The sequence below is a fragment of the Hylobates moloch genome, unplaced genomic scaffold, assembly GCF_009828535.3.
Source record: "Hylobates moloch isolate HMO894 unplaced genomic scaffold, HMol_V3 SCAFFOLD_20, whole genome shotgun sequence".
Lineage (NCBI taxonomy): Eukaryota > Metazoa > Chordata > Mammalia > Primates > Hylobatidae > Hylobates > Hylobates moloch.
In genome coordinates, this window is record NW_026652295.1 from 903,317 (window position 1) to 930,380 (window position 27,064).

General features: G+C 44.0%; 1 long non-coding RNA gene across 1 annotated transcript in view; it reads right to left on the minus strand.

Moving 5' to 3' along the window:
* Positions 1 to 755: 755 nt before the first annotated feature.
* Positions 756 to 27,064, minus strand: part of LOC116459922 (uncharacterized) — a 175,473-nt gene continuing 149,164 nt past the window's right edge. Inside the window, exons 3-4 of the long non-coding RNA XR_009211368.1 lie at positions 5,778 to 5,985; positions 756 to 835 (exon numbers count right to left, since the gene is read on the minus strand). This is a non-coding gene — a long non-coding RNA (uncharacterized LOC116459922). The remainder of the gene's footprint in view (positions 836 to 5,777; positions 5,986 to 27,064) is intronic.

Below are 27,064 nucleotides of genomic sequence, written 5' to 3' on the forward strand. Positions count from 1 at the left end.
TCACAATAGCAAAGACTTGGAACCAACCCAAATGTCCAACAACGATAGACTGGATTAAGAAAATGTGGCACATATACACCATGGAATACCATGCAGCCATAAAAAATGATGAGTTCATGTCCTTTGTAGGGACGTGGATGAAACTGGAAACCATCATTCTCAGTAAACTATCGCAAGGACAAAAAACCAAACACCACATGTTCTCACTCATAGGTGGGAATTGAACAATGAGAACACATGAACACAGGAAGGGGAACATCACATACCGGGGACTGTTGTGGGGTAGGGGGAGGGGGAAGGATAGCATTAGGAGATATACCTAATGTAAATGACGAGTTAATGGGTGCGGCACACCAACATGGCACATGTATACATATGTAACAAACCTGCACATTGTGCACATGTACCCTAAAACTTAAAGTATAATAATAATAAAATTAAAAAAAAAAAAAGAAAGTGGAGGGAGGTTAGGTGGTGCACATTGTCCCAAATCTTCCAGTGAAGGAGGATCCCAAGAGAATGGAAAGGTGGTCTCCTTTTTTGACACCCACACTCCTCTGTCCCCAAACAGGGCACTGGACTCTGCACGACTGCTGTGTCCAAAGCATTGTCCCCTGCAGAAGGTACACCCCTGTCCTCCCTCCACCTCTTGCTGCACTCAGACAGGAAGGCAGTGAAGCCAGCTGCTCCAGCCTCAGAGCAGGCACTGAGGGCACTGACACTCACCCTGGCCCTCCAGAATCTGTGGAGGAGAGGCTGTGAGTTCACCTTTGTCTTCTGCTTATCCCAGTTGTCCTACCTCATTTCTTCTTTTAATTTCTATTATGGAAAGTTCCTAACAGGAATAAAAATACAGAAAATTATATTAAAAATTCCCACGTGCCCATCACCTACCTTCAACAATAAACACCTTGTGGCTAAATTTATTATTTTGTATTCCTGAGCTCACTTACTTCTGTGAATTATTTTGAAGCACATTTGGAAAATCAGGTTAATCTGTAATTTAAAAAATATGGAGGACTCCCTTTTAAAAATAACCACAATACCATCACCAGACACCGAAAACTAAGATTTCTTTAACGTCAGCACCTATCCTATCTGTGTCTGCCTTCCTCCAGCAGTCTCATGAACATTTTAAGATTTGCTTGCCTGAACTGGGGTCCCAACGAGGTCTACACTTTGCTCTGAATTCGTGCATCCCTTAAGTTGCTCACTCTACTTGTTTACTCTACGTCTCTTCCAGACTCTTGAATTTTCTTCTTCTTCTTGAAGAAAATGTTGCTTGTCCTGTCTGAATTTTGCTGATTGCATCTTTGTGTTCTTCTATCCCTTTTATTTTCTGCAAATTCGTAGTTATTTCTGGAGGGTTGCCTGAGTTCAGTTTCGTTGTCTTTGGTAAGAATCCTTCATAGGTGGCGTTGAATGTGGACTTTCATTGGGAGGCACAGAATGTCTGGTTGTCTCCCTTTTGGGGTGATGGTTGCCCAGAGTATGGTTTACTCTTAACTCCTATAATGTAAAGGGAGGGAGGAAGGAAGAAAGGAGGAAGGAAGGAAAAAAGGAAGTAAAGAAGGAAGGAAACAAGGAAGGAAGGAAAAAAGGAAGGAAGGAAGGAAGGAAGGAAGGGAGGGCGGGCCCATCAGCCTGCTGCTTGCCCGAATGTGACTGACCACGGCCCCAGGTGGTGGAGCTGCCACCTTCCATGTCTGCTTGCCCCCAGGACCACCACTTTCACCGACCACACTCAGAATCAGCAGGCCCCTCTGCAGCGCCTGCCCCGTCTGGGCTGACCGCCTTCACCGGCAGAGCTGAGCCAGAGACTTGGCCATTTTCGGGAGTGCCGTAATGATTATTTTGACAGTTTTGTCCGGCGTAATAGTTGCTTTTAGGGAAGATGATTTGTCAGCCTCCTCCTTCTGTCATGCTGGAAGTGACTAAGTATTTTTGTAGCCTCTGAGTAAGAGTAAAGCCCACTCTAGGGTAGCAAGGATGAGCAGAGGCAGATTCTGGGTTGGCAGGAAAGGTTTAAAGAGAGTGAGGCTGAGTGAGCTCCCCTGGCCCACAGAGCAGAGTTGACAAAGGAAGGAAAGGCCCTGTGGTGTGGCCCCAATGAAGGGCACTGGCGCCACCTCTGGATCTCCGTGTCCTCACCTCTGGGGCAAGGGCATGCTTCCCTTTGGGGTGGATGTGGCTGACAGCAGATGCCCCATCATGGCTCTTGCCTCAGCTGTGCGTGTCCCCGTCTTTCCTGTCCTGAGGCCAGACTCATAGGTAAAACCGGGTCTCAGGCATCTCTCTAGGAGAGGGGATGGGACACCAACTGCAAGCTCCTTGACCCCGCCAGGGCTGTCCTCTCCCAGCTTTCAGTGGGTAGTGGTGGCCCTGTGACCATCACTGCACTGGGGACACTTGACCCTGCAGTGGCTTTAGGGCTTCCAGCTTAAACCCAGTCGAAAAGCAGAAGGTCTAGTCACCAGAAGACAACATTTGACAGTAGTAGGAATCACAACCAAACATTGTGCTGTTGTACAATTGTTATTTGTCAATTACAAAATAATATTAAAAAATAAAGAACCCCAAAACATTGTACTAGCCATTAGAAAATCATTCCTGACATCCATTACCTACCAAAACAGAGTCATGTCTATCTTAAACATAGCATAACTTAGCTTTTATTTTTTTCTAAGGGAGAAAATAATAATGGGATTCTGCACCAAAAAAATGTTAAATACAGACTGGGAACTAACTCACCTTTTAAATCTCAATCTCCAAGGTCATCTAATTGTAAATAGGATTTTCTAAACTTTTGTAGAACACAGGACACATTGGTCATTTTCAATGTAATTAAAGTTTTCCTGATTTTTTTAAACTTAGAACTGTTTATTAATTTAAATGATCACTAATATTTTATTTAAAATATCTTTAAAATGAGTCAAGTGTTTTGCACTTTTCTCCAGCACAACTCTAGTTTATTTATTTGCCAACCCTTTTTTGTTTAAACCATTTGTAATTCTTTTTTGCTTAAATCATTCAACAGGCAGCATGAAGGATCACAAAACAAAAATTGTTCTAAATATTTATTTAAAATATCTTTTTCCCTTACAAACAATGTCTGTGAAATTCTTAATTAATACAGACAAGAATCTAACTAATAATGATTTAAACTCTCACTGTTACGCTAGGTGATTTTTTTTACTGTGTTAAAATTGCATTATATAATTTAAGTTGGACAACACAGACATTTCATTTTTGATGTTGATTACAACTTTCAAAAATTCGCAATTTACTAACATAATTTATTTATATTGACTTAATGTAAGTAACTCAGTTGTGCCTTTTAAAATGTTACATTGTTCATAAATGAATACCAAGCTTATGCATAGCTATGTACAGGGAGGTGGAAAATATTCATCTTCTCTGATATTAACAGACAGTTAAATACAGTACTATCCTTCTCCTATATATCATCACTCAAATAGCTGTTTCCTGTGGAGTCCTAGCCAAGCTAAGGAAAAAAGAAAATATATTGACCTCTAAGATACATGTCAGTTGAATCAGAACTGTGTAGTAGTAGAATGCTTGGCAAATACAATGATTTGTAGAATACATTGATACATATTGTGAAGTGGTTGAGAGACAGCCAGCAGTTGCCACAGCTGCCAAACTCCAGAAGAAGGCTGGCGTTGGTGCAGGGCAGAGCTTAGGGCGAAATGTTGGGAGGCTGGGGACAATATGTAGGAGGGAGATTTGTCTATTCAGTGCCCAGTCGACTCCACCGCTGAGGGCCAGTATAGTGAAGTTAAAAACCAGTTTCACACACTGTGATGAAATTCTATAAACTCAGGATTATCCTGTCAAATCAAGATGACATGCATCCCATTGTTTAAAAACATTCTAATGGATGGAACTTAGCAAATACTGCTAAGAACAGAACCACCCGGGCTATGCTGCAGCGTCTGACATGTTTCCACTCGCTGTTGCGACGTATTTGTCAAATAGTTTACTTAGAGAGCTGCGGAGCTATCAGAGAGAAGAGAAGCACTTCGCCCTCACTTGAAGAACAGTAACTGCAGTCAAGCAGAAGACACTTCAAACAAACAAACAAACGGACAGACAGACGGACAGATGTCCCCACTTATTCTACTGGTCTTGTGCTTATCTTTCATTTTTCTTGGCCTCTCGCTTCCCCTCTCTCTCTGATGGCATCTTAAAGGACTCGATATTGAAATGGTAGCAGGCAGCAGCCCATCTCGAGGCAGCATTAGCATTTGAGAGGAAAGATCTTGATGACTGAATGTGCTTAGCCATCTTGCACGTCGAACCTGTGTTGTTCCTCGGTTTTCCTATGGAGAAGGATCCCCCTGTGTGAGACTGGCATCCTCTGAAGACCACAGGACTGTACCTGGGTGATGAGAGCAGAAGGCAAGGCCATAGCACCATGATTGCAGGGCTCTCCCTAAAAGTCCAGCCTCAAGCCCGAGGCTCAATTTTCCAGTAAGCTGAGAGCATGGAGAACACCAGAAAGCCATTTCAGTGTCTGCTTATTTCTTCTCTACAGGTTTTGAGGGTTGAAAAAGCACATTCCAGAAGAGGCAGTGGAAAATTCTAAAATAAAAGCGAGGCAGAATCAGAGTGAGGGCATGTTGAGAATGCCTCTACCATCTTGAACAGAGCAAAAGATGGCTCATATGTTGACAGCTCCCAATCCCCCATTTCTGGAGCAGATTTTCCAGGGGGAAGGACATTACAGAGTCCAGGTTCCTCTTCCATGATTCCAGCACCTCCCATGTTGTAGGGTCGTGTTATGAGCACCCTAAAGATGGCACTTCAGCACACGGTTGTCTAAATTCTGACCATTCTATCTTCTTTTAAATCCCTTCGTTTTTCCAAATCCTAAAGCCGTGTGACACACCAGTGATGGAGCCAGCAGCCGGTAAGCGTCTTTCGAGAGGAGGAGCAGGCCAGCAGGGCCACCACATCTTCTTTCCCCAGCTTCATCCCGGATACCTGGTACTGTCTCAAGACTGCAAGCACTGAAACGTGACCCCGGTGTCTCAGGCTAAAACAGCAAACTCCCAACCGAGTTTTTAAATTCTCAACAATTTGTGGAAATTATGAGATTTTTATGAACACGTATTTTACAGGACTTCCTAGAATGCCTTTTTGAGAACTCTGGAAGGGGATAAAGGAAGTATCACCCTAGGGGAAGTAGAATTAAATGTGTACTCTCTCCTGTCTCTCTTTTTCTCTCCTTCCTTCCACCCCATTGAGAAAGCTACAAGCCATCCATCATCTGACCCTGTAAATTTGTCTTTCTGAGATAATAAGATGACACAGCCTTTGCCAGGTCAGATGCTACTTTCATAAAAACTGCTGAGGTGGTGAGCCAATGCTGTGAATAAGGTTATAATCAAATTTCATATTTCTTCCTTGAGCTTTGCAGTGATGCCTACTTTTCATGGATGGTTACTCAGGGAAGATGCATAAATGCCTCTCAGAATCACCTAATTCAATCCTCATAACAACAATCTAGGTGAGATGGCTTTGTCCCATTACAGGCGAGTTCCAAGCACAGAGAACAAAATGGTTTTCCCAGGCAACATGCATAGAAGGGATTGTAACCCACAACTGTCTGAACCCAAGCACTAAGCTTCAAACCAGACTCTGTGCTGCTTCTGCTTTATACACAGGCCCTGGCTGAAAACCTTGACTTTACCAGACATACAAGGAGATGCTAAGTCCACTTTGGCTGGAGGAAAGAATTAAGTAGGACTAACCTGGGTGTTACTAATAAGAAGTTCAACCCGGGCCCAGCAATCAAGGAGGGCTTCATGGAAGAGGCGGAACTTGGAGTGGCTTGGAAGAATCGCATAGAATCAGCAAAACCATGGAAGTGACAATGAGCGGGGAACACACGCAGGTCCCACTGTGACAGGATGTACATGGGTGATGAGCAGACATGTCGTCAGATGGGTAGGCAGGACCCTGGAAAACAGGAAATGGAGTCTGTGTTTGACAGCAGAAGCAATGGCAACCACGGTCATCTCATTCATTCATTTAATAATTGTTTATTGAGGGTATCCTGTCAGGTGCAGTTCTTAGTGGTAGTGACCTAGCAGTGAGTAAGCCAGGCTGAGTCCCTGCCCTCAAAAACGTCAAGATCCAGTAGTGGGGCCAGATGGACATTAACGATGTTTAATAGATCAAGTAGAGTTCCCCTTCGTTGATATTCTATTTCTAAAGATGTCTGTCTTCCCTTCTAACAGATCTCTAATGATCACGGCCCGAAGGTCAGTTTCAAATGCTTGTTTCAGCTCTGCCCTCCCCACATCAAATCCCACCTCTCTCACGCTAAAGCATCAATTGTGCTGAGAGTTGCCTTAGAAATCATTCAGTATTCAGTTCACAGGGGAAGAAACAGAAAGCCCCTAGAGGGGACTTCATTAGCCTACAGTTACCCTGAGAACTGGTGGCAGAAGCAGATTCATGTCCAGCCTCCTGATGTGCATGCCAGTGCTCTTTCCCCTAAGCCATGTGTCTCCTGGTCACGCCCTGTCGCCTGGACACTTGTTGTCCTCTACTTTTCTCTTCTGGAAGACTCACGACGAGAGAGCCAACTTCTCCAGACTGCACTCCTAGCTCCCTGGGGCCCAGCAGGAACCCCTGCCTTCCAGCCAGCAGTTTGAAGAAGGACGGCTACCATCAAACACAAACTTACAGCCTCCCTGATGCCCTGGATGCCAGCAAATGTCTGGACCAGTCAAGATAAGAGCGAGGCAGAGCCAGGAAGAAGTGGGGACAGGAGTTCCTCTTCAAATATATAAAGAATCCTTTCCTAGGTGGAGAAAAGTCATCTAGCAATGTGAATGATCACCTATCTGTTTGATCAACGAGAATTTCTGTACAGAAGGTTTATACAAAGAAGCCACAAACAACCATTGTCACAACGACCCCTACGTAATTCCTTGTGTAAATGCTCTGGAAATGCACCCGGAAGTCTGGAGAAGGTCCAATCAAACTGGGTGGCAGGAAGAAGCAAGCTCTGGTCTCAGATCTTCAACAGAATCACCTGGACGCTGGGGTTGCCACCATGCTAAGCCGAGGAGACCTCTGAACGTGCGGGAGTGCAAGGTCTGAAGGGAGTTGTTAAAAGGTGGTTCTTGATCCAGGACCATGTAAACACCCAAGAGAAATAGGTATCCCAAAGAGGACAGCGTATAAGATTCATAAACCAATGACAAACACGCTGGGTTCACTGCTGGTCTTCACAGCTGGTTGGTTCTGTAGGGCTCAGCTGCCTCTTTCTCTCTACTTCTGGTTTCAGAAAATACAAGAGAGAGAAGCCGAGTGCTTGTGGAGTTTCCTCAAAGACTCAGCAAAAGCTAGGCTTTGTGTTCTGAGATCAGGAAATAATAGTGAGAGTCCAAAATTTTCTTCCTGACAACATCTCCTACTCAAAGAGGGCCTGGAAGTCACCCCACTGGAATCAAAGCCTTGACATTTGCAACCCCATAGTTTATTTCTTCTTCTCCCATCTGCCCGTTGACAGATAAATCCCAGAGGGAATAAAAACAGCACAGTGCCCTCAGCAGATGACTCTTCACTGAAGAATACCAGTCTTTTAACACTCCGCTACAGAAATAGCTTTCTGCCGGCTGATGGCTTGTTGTGCTGTGCTAAGATAGCCCGCACACCTCGAAGCTTCGTCAAGCAAAGCCTGATTTCACAGACCCAGAAATGTTTGCTTTCTCTAAGCCAATAACATATGCTTGGGTTTATGCCAACTCTACCAGAGGCGCACAGATTACAATGAGGCATGAAGTTCAGAATAATAGAAAGTAGAGAGTTGGAAAGCACAGGAGAACCCATTTAGACCAACCTGTTTTGTTGACAAAGGAGCTCCCTGACCCAGAGCAGTTAAAGGTTTGCTGTGAGACGGTGCCCCTGGTTAAAGGCAAAGGCAGCATGCGACGCTGTCCTCTGATCCCCAGCTTCCTAGGGCTCTTGCTTCTAGGTCACACTGCCTTGAGGCCAGGAGCTGATATTGATTGAACAGATGTGAAAACAGAAGAAAAAAGAATTGTAGTGACCGCCCTCTGATAATTTTGCACTTTCTTTGGACCAATTTTCTTTGCCATTATCTGGAAAAAAAAAAAAAATGTCCAGAAGAGCGTTTTAAATTCAGGAAGCGGTTCTGGAACTAGAAGAAGACACACGTCGATGACAGTAATATTGTCTAAGTGAGAAGGAACAAGCTCTTGAATGTTTCTAGGAAACCCAAATATCGTAGGAGACCATAAAATTATACTTTGTCATATAGATTTCCAGTTTGAGAAAACTTAGTGGCTAAACAAAGGTGCCGCTTGAGGGATGCAGACAGAAATCAGCCTCCGCTTTAAGAACAGGTTGCTACGCTGAAGAATGAGAAGAGGAATGGGGCCCAGAGGCTGAAGGTCTGGACCAATCTCTCTTCCCAGATAAGCGCCTGGACCATCGTTCCTCAGAAGCCACGTGTAATTACCAGCTCTCCTTGGCTACAGAGCGCATGCCCAGGAGGCTTGGAGAAGCAGGAATTTGAAACATGCTAGTTTCCCAGCCAAGATTGGTGACAACACCGTCAGTTACTGTTTGGGCTTCGGGAAGCCGTGGGCTGCAGCACTGGGTCTGGTGTCCTGGGCTGTGTGGGACCGCAGCAAGGTTGTTTCCTGAAATGAAAGCTCCTCTTCTGGGGGATGACACACCAGGACCACCTGCAGACGATGTTTATGAATCCCCCAGCAGGGGTGGATTGATCTTACAATGGGACCGTGTAATATAAACATTTCATTATTCTACAAAAGAATATGCACAATACCACCTAAGGGTCTCTAAGAATAGGTTTGGAGAGTGACAATGAGAAAACGCCACTCACAAAGAAATAGAGCCGCATTCCTTTTACACAGCATTAATATTAACTTTACTTACAGGGAAAAATGGCATTTTACCTTGAGAGTTGTTTGTAAACTCTCTCCACACCATGAGATAAAATTAGTGCAGAGCTCAGAACTCTGAATTTCCTCATTTGGGGGCTAATAGATTTTAATGGGGGCTCTTCTTGGCATGCAAGTGAACGTGTGTGTCTCTGAGTGCATGTGTCTGTGTGTGTACACACATCCCTTTGAAGTTTATTTACTTGGTAGCACTAATTGTAAAAGGGCACACCCAAGAGAATTTAATGAGGTGACATGCTAGAATATAGACATTAGAAAGGGAATTAATATTTTCCTCATAATAGCAAGTAGGCAAAGTCAAGTATGAGGACAGAAGGAAAGAAAAAGGAAGGCAGGGAAAGAGGGAAAGAGAGGAGAGGAACAGGTTTTGATGGTCCTAGATAAGAGCCAGTAAACACTGTTGCTTCACACTCCTGAGTACAACTTGGCAGAATTTATTTATTGGGAATCAATTGCTTTTAACCTAATACAATCTATTCAGTGCTTCTTAGACCTCAAAAAAATCGTTTGCTAGAGATGCAATTTGAAAACAACACTGACTTCTAAACCAAATGGATGTTTTCTAAACCAAATGAGGTTTGTGTTCATTGAGAGCTGAGTGTATTCTAGAAACAGCAGGAAAGCAGACGACAAGCCCTTTGGTTTTGTCTGGACACCTTCCGGAGAGGTGCCTCTAGCAGGTGGGGGTGTGGATTCCAGTGAAGTGAAATTATGCTATATTTGGATATAAACAAACTCCATGTGGCATTGGAACTTATGACCACTGGGACTGCCTGTGGGAACATGTACAAGCTCAGATACTACAAACTGCGTTCCTGTGGTAGCCATGACATAACTACTTTAGGTGATTACACATCTACAAATGAAAATAAACTGTGAACAAGGCCTCACTTCACCCTGCATCAAAGGCTCCAGAACGTCCTTCAGAACAGAAACAGCAAGGTGAGGAAAGCCTCCAACACTGGAAATCTCTCTACACAGACCTGTCCTTGCCTGCATCTTCTGCCAATGACCTCACACCTAGATCATGATGGCCTTAGCCCTGGCCCATTAGCAGAAGGGAAGGATGGCTGGCAAAGAATGCTGCACAGAGAGGAGGTCCGTGTGAAATCATTGGCTCCAGGGGTTCAATCCCTGTTACCCGAACTTGAATTATTCTCTTAACCTCTCTGACCTTCCATAATTTCATCTCTTAATAGTAATAGTTGCCCAGTCCACACCAGCAAAGAAGGCATGAGGCAAACAAGCTAATTGTGTCGGCGTGCTTTCTGAAATGCAAAATCCTGCAATACAGTGTCATCATGGTCTTTGGTTCTTTGAAGTCATTGCTATCTTTGGAAAAGGGAAAATTGAGATCTGTGGTTCATCAATCCAAATCTAGGGTTTAATGCACTCCTTGACATTCTGTTCCACTCAAGGTGGAAGATGAATTCTCACTCTGATGAAGAACTAAGCCATGGGGTCTTTGCCTGCAGAGAGAAGCTACCAGTGCCACAGACACAGGCCTCCGGGGCGGTTCTTCCTGCAAAAGGCCGCAGTTTGTGTCATCCTGATCACGGCCAGGGCAACATCTTCTTTGGCAAATAGTCTAGGAAGTGAGCCACAGGATTCATTCTGCATTCAAGTCACTGAAATTCCAGCTGAACTAAATGTTCTTTTGTGGAAGAAAACAGTGTCCCTCGTTTCTTATGTGTCTGTTTAGTAAGAGTTTAAATAGCTGCTGACTCACACCAATTAATCACACTTGAAAAAAAAACCTAATCATTTTAACAAACAAAACTCAGACCTATATTTAATTGCCATAAAATGGAATGAAATTAAACCAGGTGGATTTGAACAAATGTATGCCTAGAGCAACCTATAAGTGCCTGGACCCTCTGCTAAGTTGTTCAAAGAACACGGACGTGAAGAAGATACAGTCCCTAAAACACAATGCCAAAAATTTGGATTTGGATTAAAGTAACCAGGATAAGATTCAAACTCTTAGTTTGCCTAAAATCCCAAAGTCTTTGAGCGGACAGATACCCTGAGGTTCTTTTCTAAGTCTTTTCTAAGGAACCTGTTCACCTTTGAAAGCACTTGAAACAGGAAATTCTCTGCTGTAGCTGCACCAGATGCCCAAGGTTCAGATTAAGCTAATTTCCCTTCTCAACCCTAAGGGGATGTTTTGAAGCTCACCATTCATACCTTCGGAAGATGATTTTCCTAGTCTGTTTGGGCTGCCAAAACAATAGGCTGTGTGGCTTATAAACAACAGAAATTTATTGTTCACTGTTCTGCAACTCTAGAGCCTGGGAAGTCCAAGATCAAGGTATCTGCAGAGATGGTGTCTGGTGAGGTTCCCTGCTTCATAGATGGCAGCTTCTAGTGGTGTCCTCGCGTGGCAGGAGGGGCCAGGGGTCTCTCTAGGGCTCCTTTATGAGGACACTAATCCCATCCATGAGGGCTCCACCCCGTGACCTCCTCACCTCCCAAAGGTCCCATCTCCTAATACCATCACCCTGGAAGTGAGAATTTCAACTTATGAATTTTTAAGAGACACAAACATTCAGACAGTAGCAATGACTGAATAATTACCCACCATGTTTCCTCATTCATTCATTTATTCATCAAAATTGATTTCAGTGCTGCTTCTCTGCACCAGGGGCTGTGGCCCAGAGGCTCTGGGCACATGAGAGTATGGGAGACCTGATCCTTCCCCTTCAGAGGTCAGTAATGATAGCAAAGGAAAGTAAACAAGCAGATACCTGCAAAGGGTGCAGCACTGGAGAAGAGGGAGCCACCGCCCATCCCCAAGGCTGCTGGAGGATGGGGATGGATGACAAGGAAGGCTTCCCATTTTAGTGGAGTCCAGAAGAATAAGCATCCTGTGCTCATTCCTGCATCGTTTCTGATTGGCCTGTTCTTTACCCCAAATCTCAATTTCCTCCTCCCATTCTCCAGGTGTGCTGAACCTTGCTGACTCTGCCACACTCGCCTGCTAACCATCCTGTAGACACCTGCATCCTCTGCCCCCAGTATGTCCCATGGGCCAGCACAGGCCCCATCTCATCTTCCTCAGCACGGTTTCCAGCCATGTTGCCAGCTATGGGAAACCCTAATGAATTGGGAGGTGGATTGGAGGTCAGGGTTCCCTCCCTCTCACCTGGTGGCTGGATCAGGATGAAGGGCATTTACTGGAGCACGATGTTGGCAGACCCTTGGTGTTTCCTTGGGGGGCATCTCATGCAGAGCTTGCTGTCCTCCCCACTCCTCACATTGCCGTCCCCTGCTTCGATCCAGCAGGCTGCTCGCGTGGGTCCTGGCAGCTCAGGGAGACATTTGCTCTGCTCCTCCTTTCCTTTGGGGTGCTTTTCTTCAACTCGCCTCTCCTGTTGAAGTTCTAGGGCCTGGGGCCTGAGACTCTTGTGGGGCCAAGGCAGTCCACAGCCTGTTTGTGTTCTCCACCTTTGAGCCTCCCTCTCTAGAGAAAGAGGCCAATGGCACTGTGTGGTCCAGTCTGCCTACCTGGAGACGACCATGTTCCATGTGTGAACTGACATGGCGCTTTGGTCTGCATCTTTGCCCCAGGAAACTGGGAGGATGCCACGTGGCTGGTGAACACCCTGGAGATCAGGCCTCTGGATCTGGCTGAGCATCACAGCTGTGGAACAGCAGAGCTGTCAGGGTCTCTGCCTCCTCTGCACCCAACACCTTCAACATCTATCCCCAAATCTCACCGTGCTCCTTCCTGCTTTGGGGTGTGATTTTGTTCCCTGATAGGCTGTCAGCTCCCCGAGGACAGGAATAATGTCATCTAGAGATTTGTGACCTTCGTCACACTCAGCTCAGCATAGAGCCTTGGGAGGTGCTGTGGGGAAGCATTTGCTGGTGGGCTGGCCATCCTCATCAGCCTGGTGTGGACCCGAAGGCCATGCCTGACACCCACTGCTCTATGCTTCTGTGACACATGCCAATTTGTGCAATCTCATCTCGTGACCAAGCGCAGCTCAAATACATGCACCAAGACAGGGACTTGCACACTTGTTTTACTACGATCCACGGTGAGAAATATGGTGACATGACCTCCCATCACACACATACATAACTGAAACAAGGGCATCGTAGATGAACCTTATGCTATGGGATATGCATTTTCTGTTTTTTTGTTTTGTGTTCTAGTCTACTCTGATCTTTCTTTTCTAATCTGTCTAGTCTGTCTTTCCTATTTTATTTTTTAAATGCCAGCAGTGTATTCACTAAATTGATGCCACAACCCACCAGTGATTGCAAAACTTTGTTCTGCAAAGTTTCCTCACATCTTGGAGCTCTGTGGGGGAAATCCTGGGTTGCAAAAATAAATAAGGGTGCAGTCCTGGCCCCCAGGAAGCTCACTTGGGAGTCAGGTGGGGGTGGGGAAGCAATCACATTAAAAAGCAGAACATATTTTCTCATTAGCATTTTCAAAAGTAATACACATTATACAAGCAATGTGTCTTTTATTCCTAGAAAAGCTGTTACTAAATCAATGGTGTGTGTTACAATGAACAGTGTCTCAGAAATAAGGACACACAGTGTGGTACCATGCTCGAAGGATGGCAGTCTTCATCTAACTAGCCTGCCTAGGGCTCCCACTCTGAATGCCCCAGGTGGGCCACTCAGCTCATCTCAGGAAAAGTCACCTGTGCCTCCCAGATGGCTAGAGGGTGACTCCCTCTACCAATCGCCCATTTACAGGAATCTTCAAGGAGAACTTCAATTTGGACTCCTGCCAAGTGAGCACTACCAAAGACCTTGATGCCAATATTATTCCACCAGGCCAAGGTGAACAAACTTTTTCTGGATAGGTCCAGACAACGAATACTTAGATTCTGCAGGTCATATGGTCTCTATCACAAATGCTTGAACGAGTGTGGCTGTGTTCCCATAAAACTTCATCTATGGACATTGAAACTGGAATTTCATATCATTTTCACATGTTATAAAATATTTATTCTTCTTTTGATTTTCTTTTCAGTATTTAAGAATGTAAAAACCATGTTAGCTCACAGGCCATACAAAAACAGGCTGGAGCTGGATTTGGCTTCAGGAACCGTAGCCTACTGAGCTCTGTTCCAAGCCAATCGGACCTTTCAGGATGGAAAATATTTCATATCCACCAGGAGCTGAGATGTGCCACCTTCGGCCGCATTAGACCCTGGAACACAGACAAACAGAAGAAGCCATCCAGTAGTTTTCTCTTGATGTATACACCACAGAAAAGTCATGTGGTGAATACGAAGTGTTGATGAAGAGGTTTTCGCCTGGGGCAAAACCATCTTAAAACTACTATAGTTTTCTAAAAACGAAGGAGAGGTTACAAATGGAAGGGCTGGCACTCATGCTTGTGGACACAACTCCTTTCAGGATAAAAGAAATAAATCCACCTTTTAAAGCAATCAGGCAGGCTCAGCCCATCATGTGGATTTTTAATATTGTGTGTCTTTCCAGGATAAACTGTCACCTTGTTTCACATTGTATTAATCCAATCTTAGCTATGATGGAAAATGTTCATAAGCCAGGGGGCAGCAAGTGCAATGAAGTGTTTCATTAGCCAGATGGGTCCTGATTAACCTCCAATGTCCAATGAGCAGCTGCACAGACCAGGCTCATTACTGTGTGGCTGGTGTACCAAAATGTGGTGCTGGCCAGGGGTGGTGGCTAACAGCTAAAATCCCAGCACTTTAGGAGGCCGAGGTGGGAGGATCACTTGAGGCCAGGAGTTCAAGACCAGCCTGGGCAACATAGTGAGATCTTGTCACTACAAAGAAATATTTTTTTAAATTTAAACTTGGCCAGGCATGGTGGTGCATGCCTGTAGTTCCAGCTACTTGGGAGGCTGAAGTGGGAGGGTCGTTTGAGCCCAGGAGTTTCAGGCTGTAGTGAGCCATGATCATGCCACTGCACTCCAGCCTGGCTGACAAAATGTCTTAAAAAAAATGTGGTGCTAAGTACTCGGGCAGACCTAGGTGATGTTCTCCACCCCTGTACTGGGACGTACATCTGTACCATTTCTTAAGGCGTTAAAGAGTGCAGGACACAACCAGACAACTTGGTCACCCCTCCATCACACCTGCTCTCCGTTCTTTTATTTACCACATTCATACATGTTCGTTTTTAAAAGTCAATCCAGAAATGTCCATGCTAAATAAACAAAAGACCCTGCCCTGCCCCTTCCTCAACCAATTTTTTTTTTTTTTTTTTTGAAACAGAGTCTTGCTCTGTCGCCCAGGCTGCAGTGCAGTGGCGCGATCTCTGCTCACTGCAAGCTCCGCCTCCCGGGTTCTCCTGCCTCAGCCTCCCGAGTAGCTGGGACTACAGGCGCCCGTCACCACGCCCGGCTAATTTTTTGTATTTTTTAGTAGAGACGGGGTTTCACTGTGTTAGCCAGGATGGTCTTGATCTCCTGACCTTGTGATCCGCTCGCCTCGGCTTCCCAAAGTGCTGGGATTACAGGCGTGAGCCACCGTGCCCGGCCCCTCAACCAATTTCATTCCCCTCCCTCACACAAAATTACTGTGGGCAGCTTGGTGTGCCCTGTGTAAACACACACCCACACGCACAGACACCATGTATGTGTTTGCGCCATTGTCATGTGTTTTGAGCTGCTTCCCAGCCCTTTGTGTGGTGACCTAATGAGGCTCTGCATCCTTGTCGGTGCATGTGGAACCCCCTCATTCTCACCCAACAGCCTCAGGCTCCTCCACATGCTGCATCTTCTTTACAGCCTACCAGTTAAACCCAATGTTTTTACCTGGAAAATGTCATGGGCTTTTCTCCAGAAGCAGCAGTGAGCTGGTTCATTGACATTTAGTGACTTGTTCGGTTGTGCTCCTCACATTCCATTACTGCCACACCTACAGACACACTGGTGTCTCACTAAGAGGCGAATTCCAAAAGGCGACTGGGAGGGGCTTGCTAGCCGAGGTTCTTCTGCAGAGTGTTTTTTGGTCTTAATGCTTCTGAAATGCGTTTTAAAATAAGCCAAACTGGTCATGTGGCATCTGTGATATTCTCTAGAAAAGTGTGACTTGAGGGAATTCCTCCAGAATCAAAGATGTCTGAACGTGTCTGCATGAACAGAACCCAGGATGCTCCTTACTAAGTGGGCTCTGCAGAACAAACGCAAGCCAGGAAGGAAAGAGGAAAAGGCAGGTTGGTGACATGGTTTGGAATGGGGAAGTTCGTGTGTGTGTGTGTGTGTGTGTGTGTGTATAACTTCATTGAGGTATAATTCATATACCACAGAATTTCCTTTTAAATATACAATTGGCTTGTTTGCAGTAAGTTTTTAGAGTTGTGCGCCACCATCACAAGCTCATTTTAAAACATTTCCATCACCCCAAAAGAAGCCTCCTGCCATGAGCAGCCACTGCCCACTCCCACTCCAAGCACAACCACCACCACCCACCCGCTTTCCCCTCTACATACTTGCCTTTTCTGGAAATTACATAACATGGAATCATGCAATATGTGGTATTTTGAAGCTGGTTTCTTTCACTCAGCATCACATATGTTAACTATTTTTTTTTTTTTTGAGACAGAATCTCACTCTGTTGCCTAGGCTGGAATGCAGCGTGCCATCATAGCTCACTGTGACCTCAATCTCCCAACCTCAAGCCATCCTTCTACCTCATTCTCTCGAGTAGCTGGGACTACAGACAAGTGCCACCGTGCCTGGCTGATTTATTCTTATTATGATCATCAATTATTTATTTTTAGTAGAGACAAGGTCTTGCTATGTTGCGCAGGCTGGGCTCCAACTCCTGAGTTCAAGCGATCCTCCCACCTCAGCCTCCCAAAGTGCTGGGATTACAGGCGTGAGCCATGGCACCCAACAGCCCTTCATTCCTTTCTGTGGCTGAGCATTCTTCCACTGTGTAGATATAGCACATTTTGTTGATCCAGTTGCTGGTTGATGGACATTTGGGTTGTTTCCACGCTTTCGTTATTACTAATAATATTGCTGTGCACGTTTGCGTACAGGTCTTTGTGTAGACATATGTGTCATATATTTTCATTTCTCTTGTGTAGATAGATACTTAAGAGCGGAATTGCTGTGTCATATGGTAAATCTATGTTTAACGTTTTAAGAAACTGTTTTCTAAATTTACTCCACCATCAAAAGTATGTAAATTTGCTACTTGCTTACAAAATACTTAATTGAGGCATAATTGACAAACACAGAGTTCTACATATTTAATGTGCACAATATGATGAGTTTGGAGATACACATGCAGCCATGAAGCCCTCACTGCAGTAAATGCCATAAATATATCCATCACCTCCGTAAGCTTCCTCTTGCCCTATTCATTGATTTTGATAAGAACACTTGACATCTACACTCTTGGGAAATGGCTAAGTATATAAGGCAGGATTGTTATGATTGGCAGCATGCTGTACAGTAGATCTCCAGCACTTACCCATCCTTCAGAACTGACACTTTGAACCTTTTGACCAATGCCTCCCCCTCTCCTCCTGTCCCCAGCACCTGGTTACCATAATTCTACTCTCTGCTTCTAGGAGTTATACCTGACACTAAGACTCTTAGGAAAAAAAAAAAGACAGAGAAAAAGCTTCCTGACTTTGGCCTTCGCAATAATTTTCTAAATATGACCACAAAAGCACAGGCAACAAAAGCAAAGGTAGGCAAATTGGATTTCATCAAACTATAAAGCCTCTGTACAGCAAAGGAAACAACCAACAAAAGGAAAATGCAACCTACAGAATGGGAGAAGATATTTGAAAATCATATATCTGATAGAAGATTAATATTCATAGTATCTGAGGAACTTTTACAACTCAATAGCAGAAAAACAAAACAACCAGATTGAAAATTGGGCAAAGAAACTGAATAGGCATTTCTCCAGAGAAGACATACAAATGGCCAGCATGTATATGAAACGGTCGATATCACACTCATCATCGGGGAAATACAAATCAGAACTCAGAACCATGATGAAATTTATTTCACATCCCTTAGAGTGACTGTTTCATATGTGTGTGTCTGTGTGTGTGTGTACATACATATATGTAAAAAAAATGTTGGTGAAGATGTGGAGAAACTGGAACCCTTGTACACTATTGGTAGGAATGGAAAATGGTACAACCATTATGGAAAACAGCATGGAGGTTCCTCAAAAAATTAAAAATAGAACGCAGTGTGACCCCAGCAATCCCACTACTGGGTATATATCCAAAGGAGTTGAAATCAGCATGTTGAAGAGATACCTGCACTCCTATGTTTATCACAGCATTATTCACAACAGCCAAGATATGGAATCACGTCTTTTGATGGCATGTCTTTTGATGGATGAATGGAGAAAGAAAATGTGGTATTTAAATATAATGGAATATTATTTAGCTTTAAAAAAGAAGAAAAATCTGCCATTTGTGACAACACCGATGATCCTAGAAGACATTATGTGAAGTGAAATAGGGCAGACACAGAAGAACAAATACTACAGGATCTCGCTTATATGAAAAAGACATTTGCTTTTCAAAAAAGATCTTGAGATTGTTATTTAATAGCCCAAGAGTAACTTAAGATTAATCATTGCAACTTGTTGGCCCCGTTCTGGGGAAAAGGCATTTATTTGAAGTTATTGTGTAGATAACCAATGTCATTCGACGGTTTTGAGTGATTTATAATCCTGGGGATTTCCGTTCTCCTCTGATTTGAAACAACAAGCATATTCAGGAGACTTTGCCCCATTCTGACTGTTTCTGTCACAGCTATGGTGCCTGGGTACTCTGCCTTTCCGACACCAGCCTCTCGCTGCGTGTGTGAGAGAAAGAGATCAAAGCGGGGATAACAGAATCCAGATGCAAATTTACTACATAAATAAATGTTTTAATAGTCTGAAAATGTTTGTGACCTTTTATTTTTTAAAACATCTGCTCCTGCATTAGTCATGCTCTCTTCCAGTAATAATTAGCGAGTGTATTTATATATATATCACTCAGGGCGAGCTCTTGTGATTTGTATGTTTCTAGTAGGGCTTTCCATCACAGCCCAGGAAGAAGGCCCCTTGAGACGTTCTCCCTCTGATCCACCAGCACCCTTTCTCCTTTCCCAGTCTCTCCCTTTCACCTGGCTCCTCCCAACGCCATGAACAGCTGAATCGTGTTTTCCTGCCACCCTCCTGAACGGTCTTTCTGAGAGTGTTCTGAGAGTCTCTGATCACTCTCTTACTCTATTTTTTTGTTTAAAAAGCTGCTTCTACTCCATCACTGAATGAACAAGGCTGTTGGTTTGCCTCCAGCAATCAGCAACCGTTTACACTCCCTACACCCTGACCCTAACCCTAACCCTAACCCTAATCCTAACCCTAACCCTGACCTGGGTGCAGGGGGCTTCTTTTCCTCTCTGTCTCTGGACATCTCTGGTGTACTTTTTCAGAAAGTCTTTTCTGACTCAGGGTAAAGTGATGTGGCCGGACACCAAGACCCAAACCGACCAGGACTTTCATCTTTCTTAGGCCTCAAAGTAATGGAAAAGAGCTGTTTAAACTCAGGAGATTTCCGCCTGGCATGAAAGTCAGTGACATGTTCCTTCCTTTTCCTTCCTCCCTTGCCCCCAGCTGCAGTAATGTCCCTCCCTTCCTGCCTCCATCAGTGTCTTCTTCCTTGTTCCCGCCCCTACAATTCCTGGTATGGAGTTAAAATGGTGATATTCCTGTTGGGCAGACATCCTGTGTGCAATCCCAACCACAGCTCACAAGATGAGTTCTCTGAGGGTGCGATGCAGGTGTATCAGAAAGGGATTTATAGATAACTTAGATGCATCCCTTTTTATCCCTGGGAGCAAAAACAGCTGCCTAGGGCTGTGAGAAGGGAAGGCTTCACTGTCTCTCTAGCAAGTTCCCCCAGCATCAAGAGTCATTTTCTAATTCCCCTCCTTCAGTGTGGTTGGCCCTGTGGTGACTACCTGTCGTGGCTTAGAACTCTAAGGCATAGTTCCTTAAAGATTTGGTGCCTCTCATCTGCTGGAGGAGAGGTACTAGAATTAGCCCCGTCCTTGAGGTCATCCAGTTCTTTTGTTCTCCCAGTATTGGTATAGTGTATGTAAATTTCTTTACTCTTGGAATAGGCCGATTTCAAAAGGAAGTCTCTAGTTGGCAAAGTGGCATATTTCTAGTGAATTTGGACTTTTCCTGTGTCTCACAAGATATCCACCCTTCAGAAGCGGGATGCCTGGACTTTTAACCTAGCTATCCTATTGGCAGGTTGGCGCCATCACCCCAAGCATCTCCTTCTCTGTATCCCCATTGGAAATATCGTATCTTTCCCTAAAGGGATGGAGAAGAACATCTTTTCTTGTGGAAATATGTCTCCCTCCTTGAATATTTTTCTTGCCACACCCCATCAGTGCCCCACAGCTGAGATGCAAATGTTAACTAATCCTAGGCCCCAGCCACATAGGAAATGAACTCTCTAGGTTTAACCTCTCCTCCCATACCAATGGGGAGCATCAGATCTAGTCCAGTGAAGAGGAGGGTAGGTCCTTCAAACCAAGGTCTTTTCCAATATCTCTTAGTTTATGTTTTGGCTGAAAGTCTAAACTAAACTAAAACATCAACATCAAAAGATATTACATTGCATAGCCATGTTGCAAGCTCAACTTTAAAAAGAAGCATGTCTTTCTGTCAAACAGAGTGGTTTTGAGTCTTTGTGGTCCAAACCCATGAAAGGACAAATCTCTCCATTATGATGGCAGCCACTCTATTCGTGGAGTCCAGGGATCCCCAGTATTGCACAGAGGCACAAATGAGCATCTCCCTGCTTCACCCAGAGCCTGGGAACATGAAGGATCAGCTCTTAATCAGATGATTTTAAGCAGCTGCTTCTTTTCATTAGGAGATGCTGGTTTGGAGACAAATATGCTCTCATCCTGGACTCGCCATCCTGGACCACAGTCTAGTCATGGGCTGGTGCTGGGACCAATGAGGGTGCCAAGTCCCAGGCAGGGGCTGGGAGAGGAAGGTGCTGCGCATCAGTGTGGCATCTATACTAACAAGGAGGAAGGAGAAAGTAAAGATGAAGACAACACCAAGAGGCGACAGTGTGCAGACAGGGAAGCGTCCTGAGTCTGGCCACCATTTGTAGAAGTGACACATGAAAGTCAGACATTCCATAGTCAGAATCTTTCCACATTTGATAAAAGATTCTGTGAATATATTAGTCCATCATCCAAATGATTTCTAGTATGTAATGCCAGCCCTCACTTATATGAAGGAATTCAATCAAAGAGCTCAGACCCATACATACAGCTATGTGTGAACTCTAATCATTGCTAGAGTACTCAGCTGAACCTCAAAACTTGAGTATGGGTCCCCTTGGAATCTCATGTTAAAACCGAATCCCCATTGTAGTGATATTAAGCGGGTAGAAAATGCAACTATGTATGGTATTTGAGAGGTGAGACTTTTGGGAGGTAATCAGGATAGGATAAGATCATGAGGGTGAGACATTAGTGGTTTAAAAGGGAAAAAAGAGAGACCCGAGCTGGCATGCTGAGCCCCCTCTCAGGTGATGCCCTGTGCCACCTTGGGATGGTGCAGTGAGTCCCCACCACAAGAAGACCCTCACCAGATGCAGCTTCTTGACCTTGGACTTTCCAGCCTCCAGAACTGTAAGAAATAAATTCTTTTCAAAATTAATTACCCAGTCTCAGGTATTCAGTTATAGCAAGAGAAAAAGGACTAAGACCTCCTCTCTCCAGAAAAATTTACATCCAAGCACACGTTTTTACAAGCAATTTCGGGTGATTTCACAGATCATGAAGCCATATGAAGAACTCTATCTTAGAATCATGCTGCGCAACCTTTTTAGAAAATAATCCACATTTGAGAAATGTAAAAATCTCATATGCTCTTAATGTTGATTGCCAAACAGACCAAACAGTGTAGCTTTAAAAAAAAAAGAGCAAAGTGGTGAGATGAAGGAGACAAAGCTTTTCCTAATTAAAAGGCCCACTTACAATTCTTGGAAATGGCTGCACTACAGATGCATGGAATAGCAGGCAGGGCAGAGGCTAAGCCCCAGCAACAGGAATAATTAATATCACATAGCATTTGTGGGTTATTCCATTCTTGACATTTGATTCTTTCGGAGTCCGTAAGAGGGGTAGTATACATTTCATGTTTAACTTGCCATAGTCACATGGCTAATAGGCTTGAACCTGCGTCTTCTTTCAATCTTATGTTCAGCCTACTCTTTTTTCTCCTGGTATACCTTATCTTGTTGAATCTATCAAAGTTTGTGATGCCAAAGTGAACAATGTTCACATATAGCTAGAAGTTCATTCTGTCTCCGGAAAGAGACCTAGTAGGATAAGGAAGTTTGAGTGGTCCAATTGTCAATAAAATATGAGTCTATCGACTTTTTCCAAAAGGGCACTTTAAATCATTTTGTCATTTTCTACAAACAAAATAAGAAATGTTGCTTATAGAAACTGTAACAATTAATTGTAATTGTTACAATGATCAATTATTAACAGAACTGGAATTTTAAATGAGAGTACGAAATAGTCATTTCCCAACTTTGGAACCTGGGCATCTCTGTTGGAACATTGTGCCACTACGCTTTTCTAATCCAAAGACACGGCACTACATAGAGTGAGGGGCTATGTCCAAGCCTGGAGAGAAAGCAAGAGGGGTGCAGGGAGGGAAGGCAGCGAGCGACTGTCTCTAAGCAAGGAAGCCGTGAATGGCCATGCTGTTGCTTCAAGATCCCAGAATCCTGCTATTATTACCCACCTATCAATTTGCTTTTCTGAATATCTGAGTCCAGGTAGATATTTTTAGGTTTCTACTCTCTTGCTGTTTCAGTGATAAAATCATGAAAAAAACAACGGAGTAGAAACTCAAAAGTGCATTTTTTTCTGTTACAGAGTGGGTTTTCAAATGGACAGGGTGTTCTACGCTGCTTGCCCTGCAGTGTGACCTTTGCCTTCTTGACATCTCTTTCTGCAGATGAGTAGAGGAAAGAGAACTAAATAAACCTCCCACCTGCCCCTGTCATTCATCCAGATAAAAAAAGCATAATGAAAGGTTTTTGTTTTATTTTGAGGATATGGAGGGCACAATTTTTCCCTTGATAACATCAGACCTGAACAACTGCCTTCTCTTCACAGTTTCACAGCCACTAAAATTCCCTCATCTAGAATTGTGTTGGTGACCACTTGTGCAAAACGATGCTTCAGAGGGCATGGGGGACGTCTTACACATAACCTACTGCTAACGAGCAGACCTTTGTGCCAGACAAGTAGCTACTGCAGTTATTACCTTGTATTAGTTAGGTACAATGCAATAATAATGCTATAACATGATTTCCCAGATAAGATGCAGTTTTTTCTCTTAATGCTGTGGCTTGAATGTGTCCCCCAAAGTTCATCTGTGGGAAATTTGACCCCCTGTATGGCCGTGTTGGAAGGTAAGGTCTAATTGGAGATGTTTGGGTCACGGGGGCACTGTCCTCAGCATGGATCGATGCCATTACCATGGGAATAGGTTTGTTTTTGCAGGAGTGGGTTCCTTGTGAAAGGGTGAGTTTGGCCCTATTGTCTCTCTCTTGCCCTCTCTCGCCCTTCCGACTTCTGCCATGAGATGATGTAAACAAGAAGGCCCCTCAATCTTGAACTTCCCAGAGAAGCATGAGCCAAATAAGTTCCTTTTATTGTAAATTACCCAGTCAGTGCTATTCAACAGACTGAGACAGGTAGGTAACAAGACAGTGATGAATGGTCCAAGGTGAGAGAGTCTTGACAGCACCTGGCTTACAAGTTTTTCCAACTAACAGGAAAAAAAACAGAAAAGAGACATCAAATGTATCTTCGTTTCTACTCACCTCCCATTGGATCAAACTTAACCCCCTGGTCACAAAGAGCTGCAAGGTAGACAAGAAAATGTGGTCTGCAGATGGGTGATCATGTTTCCCACAGTTAGAGGGGTTCCAGAAGGCACCATGGAAGAGTGGACACTGGAGAACAGTAAGCCATCTCTGTCACATGGGCTATCTACAGCTGGCTGGCTCGGCTGGAGAACAGCACATGATAAGGCCACACTCAGCAGTCATTTGAACTGTCAGCCAGATATGCTAGTTAATTTTACTCTATTTTGTGTTGGCAGGCTGCCCTGCTATCTCATACCGTTTCTCCCACCTAAGTCAACCCCAGTTACCACTTACGGCTTCCTTAATGAATCTACCTGTAAATTCATAAATTAGTTCACACTTCAAGCAGCTGAACTTGTGTGCTGCCCATACAGTTTTCAGGTAATTGCCTTCTGCCTAGAGCATCAATTGTTAGTAATTTCTTGGTAGTCTGTACTGACTATCATTTGCCCCTTTTATGTCCTATTTGGTATCACCTAAAGTTGTCGATTGGTGAGTCAGGACCAAGAGGGAGGCACCCCTTGGACACCATGCTTCACTTCCCTCTGGAGTCTCCAGGTTCTAGTACCTGCCCTACTTGCCCTGTGTAGTGTAGCCTTGGTTGGGCCATTGTGTCCTGTCCCTGTGACCTGAATTTTCCCCTCCCATTCTTCTGGTGAAATGGGTAAGCAGGAAGGGATGAGCCAGAGGCATCCTCTGTCAGGAGCTCTCAAAGCACCGTTCCTTCTGACAAGCACGTAGCTGCTGGAGTTGGTTACATAACTGAAGACAAGCTTGGAGAGCTCAAAGATCTTTGGGCATATATTTAATTGATCTGCATTGCTATATTGATCCTATGAATTAAAGTTTACATTTTTTATTTTTCATTCACAAAAGCACTAGGAAACTGAGACAAAATTATTTTTCCAAGATTTCACCGTTGTGGAGCCAAAACCAGTGCTACTGTTCATATCAAATTTTAACCTAAGAACCCTACTTCTAGGCGTCCATGCTAAAGAAATAATCACATATGTAAACAAAGAGCTATGCATAGAGCCATTCATCCAGCATTGTTTATTATAGCAAAACACTGGAAATTACCTAACTGTCCAACAAAAGGACAAGCGTTAAGAACATTGCTTCTCAGATTTTAGTCACCTACAATTTTTCTACATTTACTTAACACTCTTTTTTAAACCTGCTTTAAACAAATTGACTCTTTTTTATTTAGCCTCATTCTAAGCAATAATGTGCATGACATAATGTATACATAGAGTAGCTAAATTTTTTTTCTGATGTACATTAAAATGAATACAAAACTATTACATTAAAGGTATTTATCTGGACTGGAAACAGTGGGTTATGCCTGAAATCCTAGCACTTTGGGAGGTAAAGGGGGAAAGATCACTGAGCCCAGGAGTTTGAGACCACCCTGGTCAATGTAGTAAGACCACATCTCTATTAAAAATAAAAATAAAAAAATTAGCTGGGTGTGGTAGCACATGCCTGTAGTCCCAGCTACTTGGAAGGCTGAGGAGGAAGGATTGCTTGAGCCCAGGAGTTTGAGGCTGCCATGAGCTATGATGGCACCACTGTACTCCAGCCTGAGCAACAGAGCAAGACCCTGTCTCAAAAAAAAAATACGATATTTATCTTCACACTAGCTAAAATAAACTTATATGCCATCAGGGACCCATAGACCCTAGGAATGATGAGGAAAGCATGGTCTATCCACACAGAGAAGTATTAGCCATTAATAATCGCTAGGTGATGAAATTCATTACTTGCTGTTTTCCCTTTTTTTGCATTTTATAAGTATGCATTGATTCTAAACTGGGGACAGAAAAGCTTTATTTTTAGGTTGTCGATTAAGCATGAATTTGGGGAGTCAACAAGCTAGACGTTGCCCAAGGGCACCCATGACACAGATGGATCTACAGTGCTGTGAGCGTCGGGTAATGAGTGCGTGGAGTGCCAGTGCTGCTCCCAGTAAGGAAGCATCTCCCAATTGCTTATGCTTTTCCTGTCTCACGTTGGCTGCAGGAGTATCAGATGGTCTCCCAGGGACCTAAGTGGGAAGAATCCGAATAAGCCCCTCTGAGGACAAACAGATGTCCAATAAGAAATGGTGGCTTTGATTGGCTTGTCATTAGCTGAGACCTCCCTGAGACACCTTAAAAGCCAGCCCTTGAGGCGTTTTCACAGGGTTCTCCATTTTTACAGATGGGACCTGCCTGGCCTTCTAAGACCCTCCAGAATCAGAAACAGATGAGGAATCGTATGCTGCTGTCACACGTGAGAGCCACTGACCAACTCCGGTCTCACAGTGCCCTCACAAAAAAAGGAAGCATCAACTCAATGATAGACCAGCTTGATGGCTATGAAGGTATGTGTGATCACTTATCGAAATAGGAATAATATTAATAAATTAATAATAATGACCAAAAAGCCTGTTGCTAGCAAGTACAAGCAAGGAGAGCTGAAACTTGTGTTTGGATGGAAACAGTGACCTCCAGGGAGGGACCAGCCCTGCGGTGAGCTGTGGGAATGAAAAGATAAGTGACAGAGTCCCAGGAGCCAGGGAACTCCCACCATGGGGAGGGGAGATAGCCAATCACTTCATCTCCTGGAATTCTTAGCTAACATGACGTGAACATTGAAGTTTATAAAAGGCAATCATTTTATGGTCAGATTTCCTCAAGTGATAAATTTTTCTCATTCCTCCATAGATCCTTTTCTTTTAGTTCTTCCCTTTCTTCAAGAACTTATTACAAGTTTCGTGTCCTAACAGTAAGTAGCTAGAGAGCTGGATCTGAATAAATAATCCTTGTAAGGAAAAATGCAAGAAATTTAATAAGGGGTTATTTTAATTTTATTAGTTGTTTTAAGTCAGTAACAATCACAGAGTCCAATAACCTTGACAGATACCTTCATGGAAGACAACAGTATTTAAAAATTTCAGTGATCATTTTGAAACAAGAGTCAGAAGGTTTGAAAGTCAAATAAGTCACCTAGATCTGAGCCAGAGCCTTCTCTGTCGAAAGCCTGGCTCTGGTTGCAAAAGACGTAGGATCCTTAAAGAGAAATCCAACAAAAGAGAAGAGCCACAGAAGCTCATGCCCCCATGAAACTAGTTAGGGACCCGACCACATCTCCAAATACACACGGGTACATACCCGCGC